The 17,068-nt window shown below is 43.5% G+C and overlaps 1 protein-coding gene and 1 pseudogene across 1 annotated transcript in view; both read right to left on the bottom strand.

Annotated features, from left to right (window-relative positions):
- The window catches only part of Scimp (SLP adaptor and CSK interacting membrane protein), a 33,532-nt gene extending 20,850 nt beyond the window's left edge, over positions 1 to 12,682 (bottom strand). Inside the window, exon 1 of the mRNA XM_023723314.1 lies at positions 12,603 to 12,682. The gene's annotated coding sequence lies outside the window, so the exon portion shown is untranslated. The remainder of the gene's footprint in view (positions 1 to 12,602) is intronic.
- Positions 3,524 to 9,176, bottom strand: LOC101592197 (annotated as a pseudogene).
- Positions 12,683 to 17,068: the final 4,386 nt, after the last annotated feature.

The raw sequence follows: 17,068 nt of genomic DNA, 5'->3' as shown, positions 1-17,068 counted from the left end.
GCCAAACCTATGCCTGTGTCAATCTAGGCCCTTCACTTTAGTTCACAAGCCTGAGCTTCTCAAAAGTTACATTCAAGAGCTGGGGAGATAGCTCAGTAGGATAAATGCCTGCCTGGCAAGTGCAGGGTCCTGAGTTCAATCCCTGGTACCACACACGTGCACACACAAAAGTTACATTTAAATTGCCTGGGAAAGGTTTTAAAATACATAGGGTCTTATGTCCTCACTCTATTTACGGTTCTCATCTGTAAGTCTAACATGGGACTTGAGTGTCGGTATTTGTAAGAAGCATTCCAGCTGGTTCTCAGCCTTGGTGAAGAGCACTACACTTGAAGGAGCTAGACTAAATGCAAGGCACCACGACAGATTCCTGGAACCCAAATATCTTCCTGGTCTGCTTGTCAAGTGCCTGGAAGGCCACTCTCAATGAACCAGTCACTTCTTTCCAGGGTCAGGCTCTGTGATTTTTTCTGTCCCCATTTTCCCTTCATTTAAACTCTCTTGCCTTTGTAGATACCAAGGAGGAGAAACTGATTCATTGGCTCTTCACCTTTCCTTCCCTAAAGCACTGGCAGGAGGAGGGACATCTGAGAGTCTTTGTCCAAGATCCTTGGAGGATAGTCACAGCTGACTATGATAGGAATATAAGAAGGCATTTCCTTGTTTTGTTTTGTGGAACCAGGGATTGAACTCAGGCCCTTGCACTTGCCAGAGAAACACTTATTCTACTAAGTCATCTCCCCAGCCCCCAAGAATACATTTCTTATGGGACTTAGAAGGTTAATGAAGCTCCCACTGTCTGGCCGTGTGTCTGTCCTCTTGGTGTCCCCTCCATATGTGCTGAGCAGCTCAGCACTTCAGTCTTCTCCCCTTTTCTCCTTAATCATTTTGCTCTAACAAAGTCTCTGAATCTCATTTACTAAGAAAACCAGAGGGAGTGATGGAATCCTGGGGAAGCTACATGTCATAATAGAAGGAAACTGTGGCTTGTGTCTAGATGTCCTCCCCAAGCCTCATGTAGTCGTATGTGGGGCCTTTCAGAGGTGGCTGGATCTAGAGTGCGTGATGCTGAGATTAAATGTGTGATGCTGAGATCAAGGGTGTGGTTACTAAATTAGTCTGCTGATTGGGTTGGCTTAGTGCTAGGTATGGATAGCGGGAAGGCCCGCCCTGGGTGTGTGGCCTAGGTAGAACATAACGGACAGGAAGAGTGCTGCTGCTGCTGCTGCTGCTGCTGTTTGTTGCTGCTTCACTGCCTTCTGTCTGCCAGTACTATCTCTCCTCTGCGATGCCCATCTGCCAAGCCACCCTGCCTTGGAGCCAGCCAACTATGAACTGAAACCTCTACAAACTGAGAGCCAGAATAGACCTTTCCTCCTTTAACTCTGGGTGTCAGGTATTTTGTCTCAGCAATGAGAAAAGTAACTGAGGCATAAATGAAAAGAAGGATGTATAAAGGAGGATGAGGAGGGGCAGTCAGGGCACAAAAACAGGAAAGACTGTCCCAGTGGGCAATGGAAGCCTGAACTTGAAGAAGAGAGGAAATTGAGGCTGAGTAAAGTTTGTCTATAATATGAGAGACTTCAATGTGTTTATGAAGTGAATTTGCCAAGAGAGAAAACAAAAGTGAAACAAAAAAGAGGCAGGACTGGAAGAGAGCAAGATCTAAGAAGAACAGAGGTGACATTGCTTCCCAGGGAGAAAAAGAAGCCTTTAAAAGGAAGCAAGGGGTTGGAAGAGAGGAATGACGATGTACAGAACCCAGAAGGAAACTTGGATGTAAGGACAGCAAGTTGAGAGCTCACACCCAGAAGTTTCTATATTGTCCAAAGTAGGAGACAAAGTCAAGATGTCCTCCCAAAGCCTCATGTAGTCGTGTATGGGGCCTATGAGCTGCGCGGGTCAGGACAGGACACAGACTGGCTTCAGGACAGTGGTCCAACAGTGAGCAACAAGCTCCTGTTCCACCTTCCAGGCCAGCTGTCCCACGCCACGCCTCCTTCCTTATATCTCCTCTTCTGATGAGTGCTCCTCAGCTGCACAAAGGGACCTCAGCAGACCTACTGTGTGATGTGATCAACTAGAGAGATGTACTTTTGCTCCAGCTGAGCCTGTTTCACCAGCAGTTGTCTCCTATAGGAATTCATCTTTCCCACACTGCTGCATAAATATCCTGCAAACAGGTGTCTTGCTTCTCTTCACCACTATGTTTCTAGCGCCCAGAGATCACCTGGGACTTGTGGATGCACCACACATGTGACTGAAAGGTGTGTCAGCCTCATTTCCTGCTCTGAGTTGACTTTGTGTGTGTGTGTGTGTGTGTGTGTGTGTGTGTGTGTGTGTGTGAATTGACTTTTCTTACAATGATGCAGGCAGATAGTGTAATAATAGTGACCATTCTTTTTTGGGTTGTCCTTTTTATCCTTTTGGTAGTACTGGGAACTGAACCCAAGGCCTTTCCACTGAGCTATATCCTAAGCCCTTTTAAAGTTTTTTGTTGATGGTGGTGGGTTGTTTTTTTGTTTGTTTTTTTAAACTGTGAGACAGTCTTGCTAGGTTGCCCAGGCTGGGTTCAAATTTGCAATACTTCAGCTACAGGCTGCCAGAGTACCAAGATTATAACCCTGCGCCATTGCTTTGCTTGGCTTATGAGTTGTCTTTTGCAAATTTATTTCCTCTCCTTTTGCACTTTGCAAAGTTACTTTCTTTCCCTTTTGCCTGGCATTCTAAATTCTAAGCAGAAGTTGTACCTAATGATTAATATGTTAGCTGCTGAACTTTCTTTAGATTTAGAGAACCCAGAACAGCTGGTGACCTTTGGATTATGTCAGAATGTGTGATGCCCTTGCTTGTTCTTTAGTTCTGCACCAACTAACACAAGTGTATAAACTGCCGTGAAGCTTAACTTTCAGAAAGCAAATGTGTGTAACCACAAGAACTCGGCCCTATAGATCAAGGCCCATTGTAGGGTTCTGACCAGAGAAGAAAAGAGGAAAAAAAGGGACATACACTCTGGATGATGAGTGCCCCTCCTACCTACATTCCCACCCACCTCCTTTTCTTCTCTGTAAAATTGCTTTTGTGTACTTGAGTTCCCCAAGATGCAGCTTTGGGGATGATATATTCCCTGTCTATCTTCCAGGACTCTGGTCTTTGAATAAAATTGATTTCCTTCCCACCAACTTTTGCCCCCTGAGTGGATCCAGTAGCAGTTAATAGTGTGGACACAGGGTCTGGAATTCCTGCACCATACTGTAGAATTCCAAAGCCCTCCTCCAGGACACATCACCTTGACTGGGCATCCTGCCTCCCAACTGCCACCTGCCACTGAGGTCAAGAAGCTGACAGAGAAGCAGAGACCGGGCAAGTGTTGGGGTGGGTAGGTTGCTAGCTTCTCTTTGGTTTTTCCCTAATCCGCTAATTGCCTACATTTCCAAAGAACATCAGTGAGCTTTTGCAATTCTGAGTAGTTTCAGAGGAAATGATTAAGACATTGTCAGGGAGGAATGGGGTGGGAGGGCAATCACCTCTCAGCCCCGATTTTCACTTCTCCAAAAGGCATTGTCAGTGTCAGAACTACATTATCCTTCCCCAGGAATTCCTGAGGCTGAGAATATTGGGCTTTTTCAGCATTTGCCTTTTTTCCAACCAAGATGCTGGGTGAGAAATGCAGCTTATAATGTAAAAGTTATGCATAAATTCACATAAGTATGAAATATTGAAGGATCCTGGACGGGGCATCAAGGGAACAGACGCTTGTCTTCCATTTACTGGGTGCTAACTTCTATACCTGGAACAAGATCCTTAAGTTCTCATTTGCATTTCCTAAATGCTTCCAAGAGATGTTGCATGCATTAGAGCTCTGAAATCACCAGACAGGGGACATCATTAAGAGCGCACCATAAAAGTTCTGTTTAGAATTGCAAGCACCTTCTGTAAAGGGTGGCTGCAGCTGGGAGGATACCTCAGCGCACCTGCTGAGCTGGCTGGGACAGGAATGAAGTTTGCTGCAGGAAACTGAGGACTGGAATTCTTGCGGGTCGTAGAGAAGAATATGGAGTTCTTGGAGAAAAGATGAGAAGAGAGGTAGGAGAAGAGAGGAAGGAGGAACCGGCCTTGGTGCATAGGCAGGAGAAGCAACAGACAGTACTCAGAAATGTGGTGGCAAAGACATTTTCCGAATAGGGCTGTACTACATTCAGCGTGTAGCTGTTTGCATACTGCTCCAGGCATGCTCTGGTGCCCTGCCCAGCTCTTAGCAGTGTCTGAATCTGACCATGGTTTCGTGAGCAGGTTTGCATCGGGGGTGTGGGGACCCCAAGGGACTCACTTCAATCCTAGGTGAGTGAAGTACAGTTTTGCCCACAGAAGCTGTGAACTGGTGCTGACCAGGGTGGAAAGGTGGCCTCCCCAGGAAATCACAACATCCCAGGGAGGGCTTTGCAAGGCATTAAAATGGTGTGGAATGAGGATTTGAGCTGATCTCCACCTAGATTTCAAGGGTCTAGAAGCCTGCAGGTCTGCATTAGGAGAATATTTTCTCCTAATATATTTGATTTAATGTATAGCAGGTTTAACATACTACTGGAATTTTTTTGATGCTTTTTTGGCCACTAAGCTTAAAAGATCAGAAAATTATGATAGGTAAGGAAACTTATTTATGATTTCAAGATGCAGTTTGTGGGTCCATGAAAGATAAATATTAGCTAGAAGTTTATTGCATCTTTTCAAACTTGTTTATTAAAGCCTACAAATGTGAACTGTAAGACACAATTTTTTTAAAAAGACCTCAAAATTTCTCAAACTATATTAGAATGCAGGAAACATTTCATGAAAACCCTGAGATACTAACTAGTGCTATGGCTAATATTAAAAACTGAGCATCCAATTTAAGTTGTACAGGGGCCAGGGAGATGGCTCAGTGGAATAAATGCTTCCCTGGCAAGCGCAAGGGCCTGAGTTCAATCCCCGGTTCTGCCTAAAAAAAAAAAAAAAGTTGTACATATACTACACTTTATACACAGTGAACAATACAAACACAACAATCAATCTCAAGCTAGCAACAAAGTTCCAAGGCCCACACGAGGCTTCTTCATTGGGCAAAATGCCATGGTACAATTATAAAACATAAAGATGCTGGGCGTGGCGGCTCATGCCTGTAATCCCAGCACTGGGGAGGCTTAGGCAGGAGGATCATTGCAAGTTCGATACCAGGGCTTGAGCTCACCTGGGCAACAAAGTGAGCTCAAGGCCAGCCTGATCTGCATAGCTTCATCCTTTTTTTCAATTGACTGGGCAGTAGCTTTTATACCTGGAACAAGACCTTAAGATCTCTCTTGCATCTTTTAAATGCTTCCAAGAGATGATACATGCATTACAGCTTTGAGATCACCAGACATGGGACATCATTAAGAGCACACCGTAAAAATTCTGTTGACAATTACAAGCACCTTCTGAAAAGGGCAGCTGCTGTGAAGAGGACACTGCAGTGCACCTACTGATGGACAGGCCCTATGTCAAAAAGACACACACACAAAGTAATGTCCACTATATTGCTAATGTCATTTTAAAAAATTTGTACAGTATTTGTCTTGTTCATTTTTCTTACATTTACTTATTATCCCATAATCTATGCCTGTAGGTATTTTCCCTGAACTTTATTTAAATAGAATCATATGGCCCAGACCTGTATGGTGTAATGTTTCTCCATATTGCACAGGCAGGCCATTCCTTTCTATTGCCCCCTAATATTCCATTGTATAGTTGCATTGGTTTATTTATCTAGTATCATACTGAAGGATTTTTACGTTATATCCCCAACTTTTACTGTTCTTCAAGTTGAATAAATTTTGCCAAAAAACTGCATTTAAAAACTTGGAAGATAGCTGGATGTGGTGGTGCACACTATAATTCCAGCACTGGGGAAGTTGAGGCAAGACAATCGCTGTGAGTACAAGCCCAACCTGGTCTACAGAGTGAGGTTAAGGCCAGCCTGGACTGCATAGTGAAACCCTATCTCAAAAAGACAAAGCAAGAAAACAACAACAAAAGATAAAACCTTAGAAGGAATAAAAAATGAAATTGTCAAGTATTGAGCTACAGCTGATAACTAAGCTTCTATAGAACTATGCCTGCATCTGTGGATGCAGAGACTGTCCACTTGTGATGTCTCTGTGGAACACAGTCCTGTGGGGGCCACTGTGTCTCTGTGACTCCTGCACAGGGAGAAGAATTTCTGGATATAAAGCACAGAATCTCCTCTAGAGTTGCTAAGTCACCATCTTTGTCACATTTCAGGTTAACTTGCTATATCTAATTTTTTTTTAGTTTTTTATTTTTATTTTTTCCCATAATTTTATTGAGAGACAAATAGCAATGAGACAGTTTCAAATCAAATTGGTAGGACAGTTTCAATAATTAACACATTGCATACTCTCTTCCTAGTGGTTATTTGCTGTAAAGATGCGGACATGATATCCTATTTACAAACACTATTAGAACAAATTCCTCTATTCATTAAGAGAATGTAACTATATATCTATCCTAACCATTTTGAATACACAGATACAAAATGGACATTCATCTGTGTCCCCTTTTTTGTTTAGTTCCGTCATTTGAATATTATAGGTGTGTTAACTCAGCAAAATATTCTAAAAGAGTCCAGTAGTCCATAATAGCTTGCTATATCTGAATGTATTTAGCACATTTTGAAATGTCAATATTTATTTATTGTCTTTTTGAGATAAGGTCTTGCTATCCAGTTCAGGGTGGCCTTGAGCTCACTTTGTAGCCCAGGCTGGCCTCGGGCTCTCAGCAATCCTCTTGCCTCAGCCTCCTGAGAGCTGGAATTACAGGCACGCACCACCACGCCGTGTCAATCACCGGCTCAGCGTGCTGCAGGGGCGGAGCTGGCACAGCAAGCTGGGGATTGAACCCTGGCTGCTGTGTCTGCCTAAGCAAGAGCTTTAATTTACTGAGCTATTTGGCCAGCCCTAAATATCAATATTTAAATAAAAGATTTTACACATTTGTCCCTTTATGTCAATTTCTCTGTCCAAGTAGTAGCTTCCTGTTTTTGTTATACCCTAATCTGCCATTATATAACCTTATTTGGATTATATAATTAGTAATTATGTTATTATATAATTATATGGTTAGTAAGACATACTTTTGTTCTACTAATTTTTAGCTTTCAATATTTATTGTGTAAATGTGGACTGATTAAACCAGTGAAAATGGCATTATTGAGTGAATGCTACATATTTCCTATTATATAAAATCAGTTTTATCAAATATTAAATACACAGTATTTTCCTTAGCTTAAAGTTTTAGAGTATTTATTTCTTATTTTTCTAGTCATTGTACTCTTGCCAATAACTACATCATTTGAGCTTTCTCTTTTGACTGCAGATTCTAAACTCTGGTGTATTATAATATTTATGCTAAATACACTTAAAGCAGACAACAAAATTTCAGTAAAATAAACTGTATCCACATTAGACCAAATAGCGACTTAGATTTTAATTCTGTGTATTACACACATTGTACATTCTTATATAGTGAATGCTTACAATATTAACTTGTAAGTCTTTCCACGTAAGGTGATTTACGTACAGGAACGTGACTGGATCAGGCTTGTTACAGATTGCAACATCACTGATTTTCTCTTTTGTGCCTCGTTTGTTCTTCCTGGTTTCCAGAGACTCCTGCATAAATCCTTATGCTTTGGCTATGAAATCTGTGCTGAATGAGGCAACATTGGTTATTAAGACTTACTTCTGTAGTGGAGCATCGCCCTTCAATTTGATGCCATTTCCAGAGAACAATGAGAAAATCAGAGCTAGTTTGAATCTTCAGGTTCTCATTTGAAGACTTTTCTTTCCCAAGGGTAGAAACTAAGAAACGGTAGTCTTTTAAAATCCCAAATCTGATGAGTGGGACTTTGCCTCACCAGAGGAAGGTCTATTCAGCTCCCTGCCTGCCACAAAATGCTGAGGTTGTCTCGTAAATTACACATTGGGCGATTCAGAGGTCTGTCTCTGTGTTGGCCTGCGCTGCTGTGGACAGCCTTCCCATGCTGTGGTCTGTCAGGGCCAGCTTGGGCACACACAAACTCCATCTGCTTTGCTGTCACCTTTTAAGATGCTGTGAACTGAGAATTGCGAGTGCTTCACTCTTAGCTCCAGCTTGGTGGATGGGTGTTTGCACAGAATCCTGGAAGCCTGGAAGCCCATCCTCTACTTTCATTCTCTGTGGAGATAATTCATCTCTTTCATCATATTTTGACTTGGTCCTGTAAGTGTATTGACTGGTGACGTCTCAGGAGATCTCCCTAGCCAGGGTCCAAAGTTCATCTCTTCTTGTCAGTAGGGCCTATCTTTCACACAAATTTGAGCAGCTGCTTCACGAACCGTGAAATCATGAAGTGTGGGATGTTTTCCGTTCTTCCTCTTTGAGTCAAATCTGCCGTATATTGCACTGTATTTTTGAATTTCCTTCTTTGTGTGGATCATTATTGCTCATCTCAAAGAAGTGACCAATCATTTTAGCCAAAGTCTGGTGTAGTTTGAGCAGCTTTTTCGTTTCACTCAAGTCACTTTTTGGCAGGCTGGGGGCCGTGTGCTCCACACCCTCAGCCACAGAGAGCAGCAGCAGCAGCAGCAGCTGGGGCCTCACTGCCCTCTTTAGGGGACACTGGAGCGCCAAAGGCCACTGGGCTGCTGTCTCAGTAGCGAGGTGGCCTTGCCAGAACCTGGACTTTGCAGCGTGAAGCTCCCCACCACGCCTGACACAGGCGGTAGCAATGCCTTTAGGGATTTCATTTTATTATTTATTTATTTATTTATTTATTTATTTATTTATTTATTTGGTGGAACTGGGGATTGAACTGGGAACTTTAAAATAAGCTTCCTGGCACTGCTGTTGTTTTCCTAAGTACTACAGGGCAGTTGTGGTCAAGCAGGTGAGCCTTCCAGTAATTTATGGACAGATATACATGAACAGGAAGGGAAGTCAGCAGCTGATGCAAAAGGCCGGGGGGTTTGTAACCTAATCTCTAAAGCCTTCAGTAGCCTTATCACCTGAAGGGGTTTGGGAGCCTTGCCCATCTCCCCTTCCTTAGCTTTACATAGCTATCAGATGTCATCACCGCCTTGTTGGATAAAGACATCAAAATAAGAAAGCGGAGATAGAAGCCGGTGTGACGATGCATGCAAATAAATTACATTGTGAGTTCAAGGCCAGCCTGAACTACATAGTGAGAAGAATTGCCCCAGGCTCCTGGGTAAGGCCACAGCCTTTACTGTGGGTTGAGTTAACAGGGCCTGCTGCGGCAGCAGTGTCAGATGCTCCCAGGACAGCTCTGCCCCCTCCCCTTCATCAGCCCCTGCTCTTCCCTTCCGCCATTCCTTCCCTCCCCTTTCCCTTCTTCCCCTCCTGCTGCCTGCCTAGCACCTCTGTCCCATGGCGATGTCGCTAGCTGGCTCTGACTCTGGCTCCATTAAGTAGCAGCTTCTTGCCAATTCCTTCCAGCTCTCAGGCTGTCACTGATGGTGAGCAGGAGGCCTTGCTCCCTTTTGACCTTCTTGGCGATATCAGTGCCAGGAATGGCTGTGTGTATAGTTGATGGTGCTTAATTCTGAGTGTGCATGGATGGAATAGAAGTAACTAAAAGGAGTCCAGAATCTGTTCTTCTCTATCCTTTTATTTCCGTGAAAGGCTGGATACCTCAGCGTCATTCTTTTTCTTCCCATGACTGCATGTTCACCCCCACAACCAACTGGCCTCTATAGTCTGGCTTCACCCCGGCTTTCAAATTCATTCTTTCCTCTCCACCCACACTTTCCCTAATTTAATACAAGTTTTCATCCTCTGTTCCTGGACCAGTATGTTCTCCTTATCACCTATCTGTCCTTGCACTGGAAAAGAGACCTGTTTCCTTCACGTTGTAAGCTTTTTAGTAGTTCTCTATGACTGAAATGGAGTGAAGTCCGAGCTCCTCACTGCTTAGCATGGCCAAGGCTGTTCACTGACACCCTGCCCACCTCAACAACTGCAGCCCTCAGTGCTCTGCCACCCCTGAGCGCCCTCCCGGCCCTCTCTGCATCCTGTAGTTCCAAGGACTCCCTGTTCACTCTCTCATTTCCTTGCCTGGGACTCAGTCTTCAGCTAGAACAAGGACGCTCATGGAAGGGAACTGACCCACCAACGATGCCCAAGGCCATAGCAGCTCTAAGGGGTGTGTACAGGATGTGCTGGGGGCAGCAATCTGGCTGTCCTGAAACTTCATTTGCATAACAAGCATTCTGTTTTTATTTAGGTATTATGTAAAAATCAATAAAAATGGCAAAAAATTTTCCATATATACATAATCTACAAATTCACCCTTGAAGTAAAATTGAGAAGAAACATCACCATCTATAAATTCTTTACCTCTAATAGCTTAGAGGAAGGGCAGGGCATGGACACAAAAAAAGGGGGGTGTTGAAAAATACCTCTTTTCTCCCTCCAACTTACTGCTTGATTCTGTCAGGACCACAGGGTCTTCTGGATGGGCCTTGAACACATCCAGAAAAGCTACACGCTTCTTCAATTCCCTTGTGAAATGGCATGTACTTCTGTATACTTCCATTTTTATGAAATACATAAGGCACCATTTACATTTCTTAAATTATTAATAACTACTAAAATTTTATGTTCTCAAGCTAAAATTAGCAGGCCCCTAAAGTCTGCTGAGGACTTCAGATAACATTCTGCCAGAAAGTCTAGCCGCTGTGTACCTTCTGGCTCCATCCCTGCAATTCATGGAAAAGCTACCGGTCATTAGGGATTAGTCTTGAGTGAGTCATGGTGTTCTCCTACTGGGACTCTTGATTATTTTTTTAAAAGAATAACTGTCTTGGTTACTTTTCTTTTCTTTTTTTTTTTTCAAAGTTTTATTGATAAACAGATAGCAATGAGACAGTTTCAAATCAAATCGGAAGTACAGTTTCAACAAATAATACACTGCATATATTCTTCTTAGTGGTTAATTGCTGTACAAGATGCGGACTTGTGATCCTATTTACAAACATCATTAGAACAAATCATTCTATTCATTAAGAGAATGCAACTATATATCTATCCCAACCTCTTTGAATACACAGATACAAAATGGACATTCATCTGTATGCCCCATTTTTTCTAAGTTCCGTTATTGAATATTATAGGTGTGTAAACTCAGCAAAATATTCTAAAAGAGTCCAGGAGCCCATAATAGCGTTGGGTCTTCTGTTTAATTGGTTACTTTTCTTGTTTAGTTATTTCTAAAAAAAAAAGAAAGAAAGAAAAGGGGGGAGGGGAGAAAAACTTAAAACTCTGCCACTCAGTGGTTCTGGAGGAAAATGTAGAACTGTCATGCAACAGCTCTCTGGAGATAATGCTGGAGCGGTGAACCAGGGAGTATCTGCACTGAGGTTACAGGAGTGTCATTTGTATTTCCATTTGCTGAATGGGTTTACATCAAAGCAAAATGCATAAATCTCAAAATGATCTACATCTAGGAGAAAAAGGACTACAAGGCAGTATGTTAAATACTTCACAGCGGTTCTGATGAGGTAGTAGAATTTGCAGTCATTGTTTTCCCTATTTCTGGGGGGAAGAAAACCCTCTCAGTTTGCATTCTACAGGCACAGCAGTGCTCACTTTATGTTTTTAGACAAGGTCTTACTATGCAACTCAGGCTGACCTTCATTTCCTGGACTCAGGCAATCTTCCCACCCTTGCCTCCTGGTACTGGGACTACAGATGCCCACCACTATGCTCAGCAGCAGTGCCCATTTTGATGCCCCTTCAGAAGTCCGGGTGTGCAAGTGGGCCAAGGAAGGGAGTCCCTTTAGGATCAAGTTGAAGTAGAAATAGAAAAGCTGAATCCAGGTCCCTTTGTGAATTATTTTCCAGGGGACAAGAGCAGACAGTTCAAGCAAGACCTCACCCCAGTCTAACACACTTTGATCCTGAGGCCTCTGAAAGGCAGGATCCCTTGTGAAACCACGGACACCAGAAATGAAATGACAAAGATACTAAGACTGGTTTCTTAGTAGTTACTAAACATCTTAAGTGTCTTAGTAACTGGTGGTGCTCTCGTTCTTTCCCCCCAAGAATACCAAGATATGGCTGAAAGTTCCCTTAGTTGATGCCTTGACCCTCACCCCTACCTCTAGTCCAGTACCGCAAAACTCCATTCATGTATCAAGTACCAAATCCACCATTGGTATCCAGGGAATGATAATAACCTCCATAGGATTTACTTATCTCACTCTCAATCATTACTTTGTTTCAACCTGGGAGAGAGAGTCACCATCACTACATATATACTAGGAAACAGAAGCCCAGAAAGGTAAAATGTTGCCTCAAGTTACCTAGCCATTAACTAGCAGAGAAAAATCTTTAAGGCCAGTGTTTCTCCAACCCCACCCATTGGTTGCACTAGGGTCCCAGGGCACAAAGCTCTGGCCCAGTACTTGCAGTTGCTCACATGGACACACGCCCCACATCTGCCCACAATGGCAGATGTTCATGATGGAGAAATAAAAAATTATCTCTGGACAAGCCAAGGAGCTTACCAGAACTGCCACAGTGTCCAGATGTGAGCGGCTGAGGAGACAGAAGTGGTCAGAATCTGTGCTGGGGTGCAGCTGGAGAAACAGTATTCACCCCTAGGACTTCACCCAACCCTACGGGCAGTGAGCACTAGTCTGACACACTTCCCCTTTCTGGTCAGCCTGTGCGTGTGTGGGTGGGTGGGAGGTACCCAAGTGCCATCCTCAGGCAACAACTCCTCTTTACTGGAAAGCTGACTGTCTCAGGGTTTCCAGAAGCCAAGATCTTCCTATACTTTGTTGCTCCCACAAAGCCCACAAGAGGACCATCATGATGGGTGGCGGGCTCTAGAAGAGGCAGGCTCCAGAGTGGAGACTGAGGTGGGTGAGTGAGCTGTTCCCACAGAGAGGTCTGCTCTGAGTATTAGTAGACATGGCAGCCTGAAGCTCAAGAAGAAAGACCGGATCCTGAGTCCAGGCAGAGACACCTGAGAAAGAGACCTGCTCATGTGTGACAAACATGCCACCTTGTGAGAACGGCTCTTGAAGCCCTGGGAATCCTGGAGTTGCTGCCTAAGCTTCTGCTAGGAGAGGGAAGAAGGCTCCTGTTTCAAAGGGACTGTTATGACTGAGTTGGTCACTTCTAACATGGTTAGACAGAATTCCCAGTGAGGCTCACAACTGGTGGCCTCTTCTTGTTGTTGTTCTTCTTCTTCTTCTCCTCCTCCTCCTCCTCCTCCTCTTCTTCTTCCTCCTCCTCTTCCTTTTCTTCCTCCCCTCCTCCTTCCCCTCCTCCTTCTCCTTCTTCTTCTTTTTTGTGGTACCGGAGATTGAACTCAGGACCTTGCACTTTCCAGGCAAGTGCTTATTCTATTGAGCTATCTCCCTAGCTCTTAACTGGCTGCTTCTGACTGAAATGAGCAATTGCATCAGTGGAATACTGATGTGCACGGGGGCTGTCAGGAGCGAATGAGTTATCATAACTCGCAGCCACATGGTGATAACCTGGAATACCTGGTAAATGTTTAACAACTTGCTCAGAAGATTCCTGATGTATAGTATGTATTTGTGAATTTCCATGGTGTAAATATTCCTGCTGTGGATAGTTCCAAGATACCAACATGGCATCATGTTCTGGGCCAGCTCCACATACCACTGGATTGATCAACCCCACTATCAAGCTCCTGCTAGGGATAAGGGCTTTGGCTAGTGATTTACATTCTTTATCTCACCTGATCTTCACTTACCTGGAAGATTACCATCTTCATTTTATAGATGAGAGCACCAAAGCTCAGAGAGAGCGCATCACTGAATCAATTTTCCACAGCCACAGTGAAGACTTTGAACCCAAATCTTTCCATTTGCAATGGCTGTGCTCTTTCTTTTTGACCCCTCCAAAGCTGTCTTGCACTCATCAAACACACCAAGTTTGTGTAGGACATGATCCGGGAGGTGTGCAGCTTTGACCCTTATGAGTGCCGTGCCGTGGAGCTGCTCACGGTCTTCAAGGACAAACGCACCCTCAAGTTCATCAAGAAAAGGGTGAGGATGCACATCCATGCCAAGAAAAAGCATGAGGAGCCAAGCAATGTGCTAGCCGCCATGAGGAAGGCAGCTGCCAAGAAGGACTGAGCCCTTCTGGACTAAAGCTTTGCAGAAAGTTAAAAAAAAAAAAAAAAAAAAAGCTGTCCTACAAAGCTTGGGAAGCTGGACACTCATTCTCTTTACTCTTATTTTCTGCTGCAGAAGGAATCACGGGCGGAGGGGGTTCTCAGGACACTGAGCTGTGCCAGCATGGGGAAGGAAGGGTGATGCAGAGAAAATGAAACTGTTATTTTCATTTTCTTCAGTGTGTCTGTTTTCAGGCTTTTTTCTCTAATTGTATGTTAGAACTTTCCTGGACTCCTGGAGTCCCATAAAGTTATTCTAGTCCATTGATGATTGTCTAAACCAGTGTTCTCTCTCTCTCTCTCTCTCTCTCTCTCTCTCTCTCTCTCTCTCTCTGTGTGTGTGTAGAAAATTCCTGCTCAGCCATCTCCTTCTGCTTCCTTGCTCCTTTTTGTCTGCTACACCTAGATGGTAAGCTCCTGGAGAACAGGACACTTTCTGGACTATCCTTCTTAGCCGTGATACCCAGCACAGTTGTGAACACAACAGGAAACTGCTGATATACTCATCCACAGAGAGAAGTGAGTTACATGCACAAAAGGAGGCAACTTCAGTCTATGAAACTTGAGGGTCTACTTTGCTGGGAATTGGACTGCAGTGCAAAATGGATAATCAGACATAGCATTTGCCCTAAAAAAAAAATCCCTTGGAACCAGGCATGCTGACATGCCTATAATTCCAGCACTTGGGAAGCTGAGGCAGGAAGATTGCTTTGAGTCTGAGGCCAGACTGGACTACTTAGTGAGTTCTAAGCCTGGACTCCATAGAAAGACCCTGTCTCAAAAAAAAAAAAAAAAAAAAAAAAAAAGTCCCTTATGGATGAGTTGGATATGGATGAGCTTGTGATCCTACCTTGCTCCTTGGGAGGCAGAGGCAGAAAAATCACAAATTTGAGACTATCCTGGGAAACTTAGATTCTGTCTCAAAAATAAAAAAGGAGAGATGTGGCTCAGTGGTACAGATATCTTTTTTTGGGGGGGTAGGAAACACGGTCTCACTGTGTAGTTCAGGCTGTTCTTGAGCTTATTTTGTAGCCCAGGCTGGTCTCAAACTCACAGCAATCCTCCTCCCTCAGCCTCCCAAGTGCTGGGATTACAGATGTGCACCACCATGCCCAGCTTCAGCTCTTACCTAATACGTGTGAGGTTCTGGGTCTCATCCCTAGCACTATAAGAAAAGAGAAGAGAAGAAAAGAAAAGAGAAGAAAATTCCTTAAGGTAGAAGAAGGTGAAGATGTGTACTGCAGGTGAAATTCAGGACCTCTGCAGATACAGACTCAGAACTGAGTTGGTCATAGGTAGAGCCTTTGTTCTGTAGGACAGAAAGGCACACAAATAATTATTTACCAAAGTGGCCAATGCTAATGCTGTACAACACAGAAGTGGGAATGCTGGAAGGGTCCAGGTGGTGACATTTGATCTGGGCCTTGAAGGATGTGTAGGAGGTCACCAAGAAGAGAATGTAGATAGACAAAACAGGAGGTTCAGAGAATGGCAGATGAGTATGCATCTGACCAGGAATAAGTATATTAAACCAGTGGCATTCTGAGGGCAAAGTTCAGGGCACGATGAACTGTACCATGGTACTTAGAGCTGCCCATTACTTTGCCACCTCACTGTTCCCCTGACTATACAACTTGTATTACCACAAAAGGAGGGCAGGAAATTTGGGTGGTCATGTTTGACCTTCTTTCTGCACATCTGAAGTGTCATCTATGGGGCTCCCAAAGGCCTACATTAGCTGCCAGACCAGAGAAAGGCAAGGAGAATGGAATTTGCCCTCTGCTGGTCATCTGTGGTGCTTTCCTCCTCTTAGAAGTCTGATCCAGGCTTGAGCTCCCAAGTAGACCTGCTGGACATACTAAAGGGTCACCTCTGAAAGCCAAGAGATGAAGACTGTCAGACCAAAGGATATCCAGGTAAACTGCAGTCCAACCTTCACCTCATGACTTAATGTCTTTGTCAATATCCTGCCAGGTGACACTCAGCTTCTGCCATTTGTTTCTGCTCATTAAGGGATCCAAATCATATAGAAAATGAAGGTCATACTTCCTGTGCTGCTTCACAAATGTCCATTAATCCATGTGAACAAATGGATGAAATAATAATATAGACATAAATAATATTTCAAGGGGTCATGATTTATGGCTTCTGATCACGAACCTGCTGACATAGAAGGTCTACTTGTATTATGTGGTATCAAAATGTAGACTCAAAACCAATAGGCGGAAGCCCCCAGTATGGAAGAAAGCCCTTATACTGGCAACTGGTACATTGGTGGGCATTGTCATGAGACTAGAGGCTTGGAAGCTTAGTAATAATGTAGTCTGATACCTTGCATTACAAGACACAGCTGGGCAACTACTTGCAGGAAGCTGTTCCAGACAAATCAAATCAAAAATTTAACTTTATTCCTAAAATCTTGTTTTGAGATTTTGTACCACTGTTTTTATTTTTTTTCTTTCTTTAAAATAAAAATAACTGATGTCAAAAAAATTTCACTTTAAAATATGAGATTATAAAAGTGCTAGAAGAAAATATGAGTACTTTTCTTTTTATTTATTTATTTATTTATTTTGGCAGAACCGGGGATTGAACTCAGGCCCTTGTGCTTGCCAAGGAAGTGTTTATTCCACTGAGTCATCTTCCCAGCCCTGAGTACTTTTCTTTTTAAAGTAATCATGAGTAGGAAAGGATTTTCTGATTTTGCATGAAATCAGAATCCATAAAAAAAGGGCTGGGGAAATAGCCTAGTGGAATAAATGCTTGCCTGGCAAGCACGAGGTCCTGAGTTTGATCCCTGGTACCACCAGAGAAAGAAAG

The sequence above is a fragment of the Octodon degus genome, unplaced genomic scaffold (assembly GCF_000260255.1).
Source record: "Octodon degus isolate 3935 unplaced genomic scaffold, OctDeg1.0 scaffold00098, whole genome shotgun sequence".
Lineage (NCBI taxonomy): Eukaryota > Metazoa > Chordata > Mammalia > Rodentia > Octodontidae > Octodon > Octodon degus.
The sequence above is the reverse complement of the archived record's forward strand: the minus strand, read 5'-3'. Positions and strand labels throughout refer to the sequence as shown.